The 11,459-nt window shown below is 44.5% G+C and overlaps 1 long non-coding RNA gene across 6 annotated transcripts in view; it reads right to left on the reverse strand.

The window, feature by feature from the left end:
* Positions 1 to 11,459, reverse strand: part of LOC146186488 (uncharacterized) — a 92,222-nt gene that overhangs the window by 47,929 nt on the left and 32,834 nt on the right. The window contains exons 4-5 of one of the 6 annotated variants that reach the window (XR_014708122.1): positions 7,615 to 7,726; positions 7,213 to 7,323 (exon numbers count right to left, since the gene is read on the reverse strand). The exons of 3 other annotated variants lie outside the window; for them this stretch is intronic. This is a non-coding gene — a long non-coding RNA (uncharacterized LOC146186488). Of the gene's footprint in view, positions 1 to 7,212; positions 7,727 to 11,459 lie in introns of all 6 variants that reach the window. 2 more of the 6 variants (XR_014708120.1, XR_014708123.1) reach the window with 2 other exon arrangements.

The raw sequence follows: 11,459 nt of genomic DNA on the forward strand, positions 1-11,459 counted from the left end.
TACGCATACATGTCACTCCGATTATAAGTCTATCCCCCAACTTTGGATAAAAAAAAAAACGTCGGCATATACGCAGCAATATACGGTAAGCAACTAGAAGCAACCAGTAGCAGCATCCATGCTTTCGCATTACTAGAATAATGCACATTTATTTATGTGCATTTTTTTTATTTATGCGTGCATGTAGTGAACAGGTATAAGTCTCCTGCATGCTAAATCTTTTTATTGGGTTGCAGTGGACATTACAAGCTTAGGAAGCACTTAATGTTTACCTCTCTTTACTGGTGGCTGTAGACAAGTTGCAAAAGAAATTGGAAAAAGCCATGTTTATGACAGATTCTAGAAGCAGGCTAGTAATTGTGAATGGAAATGTGTCTGGCACTTGAGATTTTTATTGAGCATCAGTCTAGACACATATTTGACAGCCAAAGGTAAATCGCCTCCTTCCTGTCTGTATGCTGTTTAGATACGCCACATTTGGACTTTTCTTGTGGAAGTGGTTCTACTCATACCTTTGCAGTGTTATCATTTCTTGCATATGGCCGCATTTCACAAGCCCCTGTGCTGTCACTGTGTGCCACAGGTGGAGTCCTTCAAATGAAAACTTATTGATGTTCAACGAACTACAAGCCAGATTAAACCCTAAGGGTACTGAGTGATTTCTCGCCTATTAATAGCAGATGCGAAACTGTGGCATTTTTTTTGCTTGTTTCTTTTTTTATGCAGGTTGACGCTGGGAATGGAATAAAAGTAGAAAAGTCTACTATAGACCGCTTTGTTGTCCATAGCCAAGGGCTTCAGACAAAGTTTGCCAGAAGCCTGCTGAGGCAGGTGTTCACTGAAGAAGAAATGAAAGTCTCTGTATGATAAGGGTAGCAACGCCCATAAAAGTGGCACACAGAAGGACCCGCTGGACCCTGTGCGGCTCAACGCTGTGCTAGGTATGCATTTGGGGGCCCAATGTCATTCCCGACTTACTTTTTCTTCCAGAGCTCTGCACAGGACATGTAATGCATTGGTTATTGTATTAGTTGCTACTCCTGTAGGCATATATAACGCCGCTAGCTAAGTCGTCCTTGTTCTCAAAGCTGTCTGCAGTGCAAACAATAAATGGATGTACTGAATGTGTTTTTGCATTAAATGAATTTTTTAGCGTCCATTCTTTAGTGCGTTTACTTCTTTTTTAGGTATTGTGTATTTTGTGTGAAGTTTGGCACTGTTGAAGTCATCCTTGCATGAGTGCAGTTCTGATTATTGAATCAGTCTTACAAACCTCTCACCATAGTGTTCACTGCTTTATGCAGAGATCTATGATGATATGATGAGGTTTCTGAATTGAATCGATGCAGCATGAACTTTTTTTTTTTGCTACAGCCCAAGTGGAAAACCTTTTTTTCTTTTTTGCAGGCTACAACTGCAGCCAATTCCCGACTGCAACGATGATCCAGCTAAAGAACAGCCTGTCTTCTATGTTAAGCCGGGAAATTAGATGGCTACTCACTATGTGTATGCCCATGTCTGCCAGCCAGCATTTGTTTCAATGGATTTACTACACATTTCCAAACATATGGGGATTATATTTGCATGTTCGTTTACAGCGACAAAAACATTGGTAGCCACTTTACACAATCCAAACATCCTGCTGGCCTGGCAGTGCTTACAGGGAGCAAAATAGCCGTACAAGACATAATGATGGCAACAGGTGAGCATGAAGGATTCAAATGCAAAAGCTCCGTCATGACACAAAACAAGCGCACTGCCAAACGCATACATACGGAGGGATGAAAACCATAACACGCGCTAACTCTCATAAGACTTAATGCTTGTCCTGTCTTCATGTGCTTTTCAGTGTGGTAATTGTTTTAGAGCGCAGCTCTTTGGCGTCCGTTCCTGGGTTTCGCGTCGGCGTCGGCCTCGTAACCAGCTCCGCCCCCCTTTCATCCCCCCAGCGCTAGCAGCGACCGACTGATACCGCTGACGCCGCTAGAGAGTCAAGATAACGTGACTGCATAGAACACCGTCGCGGCCATGCAGAAAGAGGAGGGGAGGGTCCCCCCCCCCCCCTGTGTGGCGGATAAGGTGCTCTTCAGTTGCCGACGCGCCGGTTATTTCACGTAGGCCCCGGCACGTCGACGAATACGTGACCATCTTCCCACGGCTTGACCTGGTTCTTGGCGCTGCGGAAGCGAGGGTATCATATTGTTTGCGTCGGCATCGGCGACGTTGTCCCTGAAACCAACTCCGCAGCTGGGGTTGACTCACTATCGGCGTCAGCAGCATCAGTCAGTCGCTGCTATCTCTTCCCTCCTCCCTTCCCTCCTTTAGGATTTGAGCTTCGAGTCTGAAGATGACAGTACCTCTGCTTCAAGCTCCGACAGCGACGCTGTTTCAAGTCAGCCCGGGACATCCGCAGCTGCTCCCCGGTGAGTTATTTTTACGGTCTTGAGCAGTCACCGGCGTCGTGTGCGCTTATCTGCCGATCTTTGAGCACTAGCTATTCTTGTTATCTGCAGGGTCCGTATGTCGCTAGGCCAGGATGTGCTGCCACCGGCTGTGCAGAGACTTCAGTTCACGCCAACAAGGCCGCCCGGAGCACACATCGGCCCAGCACTTCGGAGCAGCGCGAGACGTTTCACAACAGCGCGCGATTTTTTCCTGTTATTCTTCACCGCAGAAGTGATACATACTATCTGCAAAAATACAAATATGCTTGGATGCATATTTTGGAGCTTCCAAGCTATGCTGAAAGAGATGGGTCATGGAAAGAAGTGACTCCCGACGAACTACTGAAGTTCATTGGACTGCTCATTTATATGGGCGTTGTGAACGTGCCACGCATCCACCTTTACTGGAATACTGGTGGGCTTTTTTCAGGGCTTCTTCCGCGGAACGTTATGCCAAGGAGACAGTTTTCTGCACTTCTGCACTTTCCAAGTGTCACTGATCCGGAGAAGACTTCTATAGCTTCGCACGGCAAACTGCATCGCATATTGTGGCTTCTGCAACACGTGAATACAACTTCAGGACAACTTTTTCAGCCTGCGCGGAACCTCTCAGTTGACGAAAGAATGATAAAATCGAAAGGAAGATCGGGTATTCGGCAATACATGCGGGAAAAAATTGTAAAGTGGGGATACAAATTGTGGGTGCTTGCCGATTCGCAGACTGGCTATTCCGTTCAATTTTATGTGTACGCAAGCAAACGGGAAAGAGCTAGTGCAAGTGGACTAAGCATTTGATGTGGTGACGCAACTGTGTAATAACTACCTCAATCAAGGATACGTTATCTACATGGATAACTTTGACACATCTGCGTCTCTCTTTGCTCACCTGCTAGATCACAAAACCCTTGCTTGTGGCACGACACGTAAAGATCGTCAGTGCTTCCCATCTGAACTGAAGGAGCTGTCGTGGGAGAAGGCAAAGAGAGGTGATGTTCGGTGGCTCCGACGGAACAACATCCTCTATTTGCAATGGAAGGATAGGAAGGTTGTCCACGATGTCCACAGCGCACACTGCCAACAGGCATGTAACAGCCACAAGAAAAAAGAGGAGGCGTGTGGACTACCATCCCAATCGAGAAGCCGCTACCGATTGACGACTATAATTCTGGGATGCTTGTCGTTGATAAGTCGGATCAGCTGATTGCATCTTACAACGTTTTGATGAAGTGCGTGAGGTGGTGGAAAACACTCTTCTTTCATTGTATTGACATCGCTGTTGTGAATAGCTTCATTATTTTTCAAGAGCACCGCAACACCTCTCGACACCGGAATTTCAAAGGAGCACCCACTTCGACCAACTTTCTTTTCGGATGGAGCTCACCCAACAGCTGCTCGAGCTTGGGGATCAAGACGTTGCCCAACTAGATCCTGTCCCAAAAGAAGTGCCGCATCATCCGCAAAAGATGCCGAAAAGGCGAAACTGCAGGATGTGCTACCAGGAACGAAAAATAGAGCAAAAGACGAACGTTTTCTGCGAAAGCTGCGGAGCGCACCTATTGCCTCACGAAAATGAGGAACTGCTTCACCGCATGGCACGAGCGATGAACCTGTCTAGTTTTTTTTTTTATGTAGCAGAAGAACTGCGTTGTACAGAGATTATTTTTTAGGCAGTGTTCCCGAGTCATTGATCTTCAAAATGTATATTCTAAATTTTCTTTAAGAATGCGTATGTAGATATTGTGCATTTTCTTTCTTGTTTTTATCAACTCTTCACAAAAATGGTACTTTCCCAAATTTTTGTGTGCTCCCTAATAAATTGTTTGCTTTGTAACTTAAGTTTTTGGAAAGAGCATTCCATTATGAGCAATTTACCATGCTGCAACGTGTGCTGGAGTATTATTTGTACTGAAAAAAAAAAAAAACGTCTTCTGAGACCTATGAGAAACGGCCATTTTCTCGCCGTAACGAAAGAGTTAACTCCTGCAGTGTGGCCATATTTCCGGTCAGTTTCTTATTCATGTTTATGATGTGCATGTCAGAGCAAGGAAATATGCATGCACGTATTCCATGCTTTACCTGTTGCAACAATTCATGTGTTATTGGCCACACTGAAGCAATAACACTTGCCAGCCGAGTTGTATCTTACCAGGCAAAGTACGCCTCAAAAGTAAAAGAGCTTGCGAGTGGTGTATAAGCTGCTTTCCAAAGAATTTTCACTGTATGGACCATTTTTCTGCTCAAGGGTCTTTTTTTTATTTTTGGGTCAAACTAAGACTGAGCAAATTGCATGCAAATTTTGGTGTCTCTTTTATCGAAGTTGGAGCTCCACGAACATTATCCGAGCCACGGTTATGCTTCAAATGCGATGCAATTGAAAGTATTGTGATGCAGTTTCGTATTGTTCTCGATGGCATTTCATTAATAAATGACTTGACTTCTACTTTTCAACTCCCATGAACCCCTGCTAAGTATCAGCATTTAGTCGGTTGAAAGTTGCTGAATCCAACTTTCTACAAAGCGCAAGCTGCTGTCAGAGTTCTGTTCAAGTGAATTGATGGAATACAAAAAATCGTAATGTGCATCGACTGTGTAACTTCACAGTCATTGGCAACTAATGTGGTGCATGTCAACAAAATCTAGAAGTTGATACAGTGTACCAATTTGGTTTTCATTACTGTCCATATTAATGCGACAAAAATACATGGCCAGCTATGTTCAGTAGCAGGATGCGTTTTTACTGCGGAGACCATAATAGTATTTGTGCATTTTCTCATTTTATAGACAGTGAGTTGCCCTATTAACGAGATGTAAATGCATGGAAAAGCTCGGTCCCCAGAAAAACTGTCCATATTAACGAGAGTCGCATTGACGAGGCATGACTGTACCCAAATTTCAGAAGACCCCTGGCACGTGATTTGCAATCCTCGTTCTATTATTTCAGCCCAAGCAGAATGACAGGCCGAAAGAATCGGCAAAAAAGCGGCCGAAGAAGAAATAATGGAAGAGGCTGGTGGTGGAGAAAAAGAAGAAAGTGTCGCCTCACTCATGAAAAAACTGGCAGGGCCTTCCAAGAATCTTGAGACAGAGAACAAGCACCTCATGGACCGAAATGAAATACTTGAGAGGGCATTGTGCTCGAAAATCTTTGACATGGGTACACAAATTATTTGTGCTGCAAATGCTTGCATGTTGAGCCTCCTTTCAAGGTTTGCATTTGCTTTTGCTCTATTGTTGTACATCTATTCTGCACATGCGATTGTTAGGGTCACTAAGCAAGCAGGGAAATGCTTTCCCGTCTAAGCTGTTTATTATTTGCCAAGATCTGCACAGCATGCTTACTCGGCCACATCAAGACTTGGCTATGCAACTGCAGCATGTTATATCATAATAGTTTATTCTATTCATTACAGCAAGCATGTGAAGAAGCAATAACTTTGCTGCATAGTTTTCTTGAGGGCGACGGACAGCATCTTTTGCTCGTTGCATGTAAATGAACCTGAAATGTTTTCCGAGCCCTCCACTACAGTCCTCTTTCTCCTTTTCATTCCCTTGCAGCCTGGTTTAGGCGTCGATCGATGAGGAAGATAGTCACTCGGACACTACACTTTGCTGCTGGTGTTCTACCGAGCGACCCAACATGGGGGGACACCATCAGCAGATCTTTGCCGAAGAAGCTCTGCAAGGCAGCCCGAAGACAACCCAACACCCAGAACTCCATCCAACCCGTGAGTGGTACAACCGCTATACCAGTCCAAATGACCCCATTCGGAAGCAAGGCCATCCCCGCAGGTCCAGGCTCCCCTCACTACCGAGGGGAGAGATCAAAATCGCAATACGCCCTACACGAGAGCCTACCTACGCGAATATCTGAACCCCGTCATCGGAGCAGCACTCACGGCCCACGGCCACACCTAGGCTCCAACATCATTGTGGCTAGTAGCAGCAACACTCCGGCAGCTGACACACCTGAAGATCACAAGTGAAACTCATCCAGTTCGAGCCCACTTGCCATTTTACCCTGAACTACTACGCGAGGTCATCCATGGAATTAAGCCAGCAACAGCAGAGAATCCCTTGAAAGGCCTATAGGCCAGGGACACAAGTCAAAATCTTGGATGTCCAGATCCTGGGAACCTCGACAACTGCCCTGCTGACAATGAACGGCCCAAATCTCCCAAGACTCATTTACCACGGAGGCTGCAAGTACCAATGTTTTCATTACAGACCTGCACGGCAATTTTGTACATATTGCATGACATCTGCCCTACCCGAAACTGCCATAGCTGCAGCCTGCAAAGCCCCACCGCTGAACACACATGTCAGCCCAAGTGTGTCAACTGCGGGGGCCCACACGTAGCAATGTGCAAAGAATGCGCCAAACGACTGGGAAAGAACCAGCCACCAGCTCCACCTTGGGTTCAACAGTAGTCTTAACCACTGAGCTACTGTGGTGGGGCAAGTGGCAACAAAATGCTAGAATACACTATAATAAGAATAGTAAATGAGTAAAAAATTATAGGTGTGTAATATTGTTTGGCATTCAGTCGTAATCATTTACTGGTTTACTGGTTGGCTGGACGGTTTTCTCAGGTGGAAAAAACAAATTGTCATTTGTTCATGCATACATCTTATTATCAGTGAAGAAATTCTTAGTGACTACAAACTTACACATGCATATTGCATACGAAAAGTGCGGCAAAGGGTTTTAGTTAGGATAGAACCTAATAAATGTTTCCTTGCATATTGCAAGTGTATATAATTTAGCTACCTTGTGTTTCTTCAAGGTTCAGGCCGTTGCAGTCTGTAATACCAGGAGAGGACCAAAAGAGCTTTGTGATGCATATTGAGTGGCTTAGGTGCAAGCATTAGAAATCTGCTCCTAATGAGAGGAGGTGAGGGAAATGAAGAAGTTGACATCAAGAGATCGGATCTCAGATATTGCAACAAGCAGTGTACACGAGATCAAAATGAAATACTGTTACCTGATGAATTTTGAAAGGGTAAGTCAGCTATTCATTGTAAATGTTAGTGAGAGGTGGAAAATAAACCTTATTGCATTCATTGCAAATTAATGCATGCTGTGTAACTTGTAATGCAAATGGTGCAATCATTGTAAATGAAGCATTTAAAAGGTTGCTAAAAGTGCATGGGTAAAATAATTTCGACTTACAGCAAAGATGTGTTTAGGGAGGGCTCCACTGTATTTTATTTATCAATACCTCAAATGCCCCTCTGTACAGGTTATGTGAGTGGTGAGCCAGTTCCCCAAAAAATTGACCAACCTGGAATGGTACACAATTTCTTCAGTCAGATCATTCCAGTCCTTCACTGTGTAGAGAAAAATGAATGAATATGTGACCATGTGTGCGCATGCAGAGGGTATAATAGTTTTTCATTTCTTTGTCATTTTTTGAACAGCTTTGTAAGGATTCCTCTTATTTCGTTTAGCAGAGATATCTGACCTTCATTAATTTCGTTGAGTGCAGTAGACACTCGCCGCCAGCATTATCACTGGATGCAGAATGAAGATTACACTCTGGATTCAGTTCAAAATCCCATGAAGAAACTATTAATGAGAATTTCAGCTCAGTGATATATGCAATAGAGAAACAGCAGCGTGGGCTTAGCAATGCCAACAGTGCAGGGTAGGGAGTATAGGGAGCTAATAATGAAAGGCAGCTATGGACATCTGCCATCTGTTAAATGCTTGCTTTATATTTTTTCTCCCAGTTCTGCAGAGACTTCCAGACACTAACCAATGTTGACCCATCAGCTTCAATTGCAGATGGGATTGACAGCATTGTTAAAATGGCTGAACAGAAACTAATGTGAAGCAAGTGCCTTGACATTACTCGAAAAGAGCCCATGATATGGATCCACAGAGGCTGTGAACAGAAAGTGAGTGGTGTTATGACTAGCAGTACATTTTAGACCTGCAGGTTTCTTCTCATAGATATGATACTAGACGTCATGATCGCTGCTTATCGCTACGTTTTGTTGTTTGGAGAAATATTTTCTGGTTTACAGCCTGTATCTGGTATGGAACTGCAGTTTATTGGCCTCACATTGTGCACCTTAGGTGTACTGGATGCAAAAATTGGAGCGATATTAGAGCTATGTGATTAGATAAGAGAATATTGCATGCCATAGCAGGCACAACACAGTCAATTTTAGCCTGTTTATTCTTCGGCTGATATGCACAAACAATCAATTTGTGTTGTGAACGTTGTTTGTAATTACAGCCTACATTGTTTGTAATGCAGCCTTTAAGCAGCTTTACAAGGGTGCACCGAAGTGGGGTTATGAGGAAATACCACGTGGCAGTAGGTACTGATACAATATTTTATTTGCCCCATCAAGACTCTCACGTTCCAGCTACTCCTTGCATCATGTATTCTGGCAAAACGTTGAGGATGGTATCCTGCTGGATATGAGGGTGGGCCTGCATAACCTGTTCTCCGTGAAAAATGTAGAGGAAGGACTGGCAGCTATTATGTCTGTTTACTGGCTGTTCAACATCAAATACGACCGCAAGCTATTCAACACGTTTGTTGTGCTAGAGCAGCCTTCCTTGACCTTTCATTGAGTACACCTAGAGCAGTGACTACGAAATTCCTCAACAAAGTCTACCGAAGTATGTAATTTTGAATAGGCTGAGAGTGCTATTTTGCATCGAGTTTACTTGTCTATTTTTTGTATACATGTACCAGGGATTGGGACAGTTGTGTGTTGTGTTTTATGGCGCATAAGCAACTAAGGCTATCATGCGCCTAGAGCAAGGTTAAAATGTGTAATGTTCGGAAAAGTGAAATCAAGGGTGATGAAATCTAGTTTGTTTAACTGCTTCTTTTAGGAAACTAACTAGTTAGTTAAATGGAGTTTAACCCTTTAACCAGCAGATCAACAATATTGTTGACCCACTATAAGCAGCCACAAAATGCCTCTCCCTAAAATTTAGAATGTGTTCGTCTAAATTTAGCCTTTTTATGAAGTAGGCTCTGAAATGAAGTTGTGTGAGTCGTCAATAGATGGCGCGTAATGACCGTGTTGACCCCCCCCAAGTGCAGTCGTTGTCTTCTTCTCGCGCGCGCCACGTTGGCAGAGTTCTGGCCTCAACAGGAGCCGATATTCGAAGGTAAGGGTGGCGACAATTTTATTTCCTTGTAGAGGCGTCTCTAAACGTGGCCCTTGCAGAATAGTATAACCTATTTGGCAACAGAAGCGGCAGTGCAGGACAAAATACATTGTCTACAAAATTGTTGAGCTGCCAGAATAAGGTAGAAAATTGCCGTCAATGATGTGCAGTCGGCTGTTTGTTTTCATATCCACAATTGGTTTGAACGTGATGCCGGACACGTAAAGGTAAACAGAAAACATTGTTTAGAACTAGCTCTGCGTTACCACTTGTATCTGAGCTGCTCAAGGTCACTTTTTTTTTTCTTTTTGTAGGGAAGGGTTTATGGCAGGAATCCGAGTACTCGTGTTTATATAAAGGTGAAATGAGCACCGCGGAACGTTAGCTTTTCATCACTCCATATTTTTGTTTCCTGTTGCCGACAAGTAACGTACTTATTTTGCAGCCATGGAAACAACACTGTTTTATGAAGCACGGAGGAAGGATAAAGGCGTCGCGCTTGTGCCGCTACATCCGAGCGATTCGGAGCTGGACTCCAGCGATTACGACGCTTCTGATGAATACGGACGAGGTGAACCACGGCAGCAAAGTCTGAACGTGCAATGCAGTCCTTCAGATGACCTTGAGAGTACTCCAAGTTGTAATACAGACCGGAGGCGCCACTCAGTTACCTGCTCTGGCCTTCCTACAAAGAAAGCAAAGAAAGGTACACGTGTCCTCGTCCCTGTACACGACGAAGAAGACGATACAGGTTCACAAACCAAAGAGAAGCCGCGAGAAGCCAAGAGCTTGGAAAAAAGTGGACATCCCCAGCCTACAGGTTCCTGAAAGACTTCATGTATCGCCGCAAAATGTGTGCACTCCGTACACATACTTCAAGTCGTTATTCACGGATGAGCTGGTGGAGTACATAACTTACCAAACAAATCTGTACTCCACTCAACAGCAAGGAAAGAGCCTGAACACATCACCAGAAGAGATTCGGCGCTTCCTTGGCATTCTTGTGCTCATGGGAGTATATAAATTTCCATCGCTTGAAGATTACTGGTCGTTGGAGGGGCGATTTCTGCCTGTCACTGATGTCATGCCATTGAAGAGGTTCCAAGCGCTCAGGCGGTATGTCCACTTCGTGGATAACCTCAGTTATGTTCCGGATGGCGATCGGTTCTTCAAAGTCAGACCGCTCTTCGAAAAGCTTAGAGAGCAGTTCTTAAAAATTCCAGCAGATAGCAAGCAAAGCATCGACGAGGTCATGGTTGCTTATAAGGGGAGACGTGCCGGGAGCCTGCGGCAGTACGTCGCGAACAAGCCTGGTAAGTGGGGCTTCAAGCTGTTCTGTCGGTCAAGCTCAAATGGAATCATTCACGACCTCATCATGTATCAAGGATCAAGCACATTCTACAACGTGCAAGCAGGCTCGGCTGATGAAGGACTCCTTTTGGGTGCAAAAGTCGTCGTGACTCTCTCCAAGACCATTGAGGAGCCTCACACCAAAGTAGTGTTTTTTGACAATTTTTTCACTAACTACGATCTAATACACCTAATGAAGACCAAATTTGGGATTCACTGCGTCGACACAGTTCGCGGAAATAGAACAGGTGGAGCGAACGGTGTCCTAAAAAGTGACAAGGAACTTTCAAAGGAAGAACGTGGGTCTGTTGACTTCTGCTCATCGGACGGGATAATAGCTGTGAAATGGCACGACAACAAATGCGTGACCCTTCTAAGCAACGCCCATGGTGTGGAACCAGTGTGCACAGTACAGAGATACAGTAGCGCACACAAGTCAAAAGTGCCCGTGAGTTGCCCAGCAGTAGTGAAAGAATACAACCAGCACATGGGTGGCATTGACCTTTCTGATATGCTGGTTCACCTCTACA

The sequence above is a fragment of the Amblyomma maculatum genome, chromosome 6 (genome assembly GCF_055883805.1).
Source record: "Amblyomma maculatum isolate TAMU_Amacu chromosome 6, ASM5588380v1, whole genome shotgun sequence".
Lineage (NCBI taxonomy): Eukaryota > Metazoa > Arthropoda > Arachnida > Ixodida > Ixodidae > Amblyomma > Amblyomma maculatum.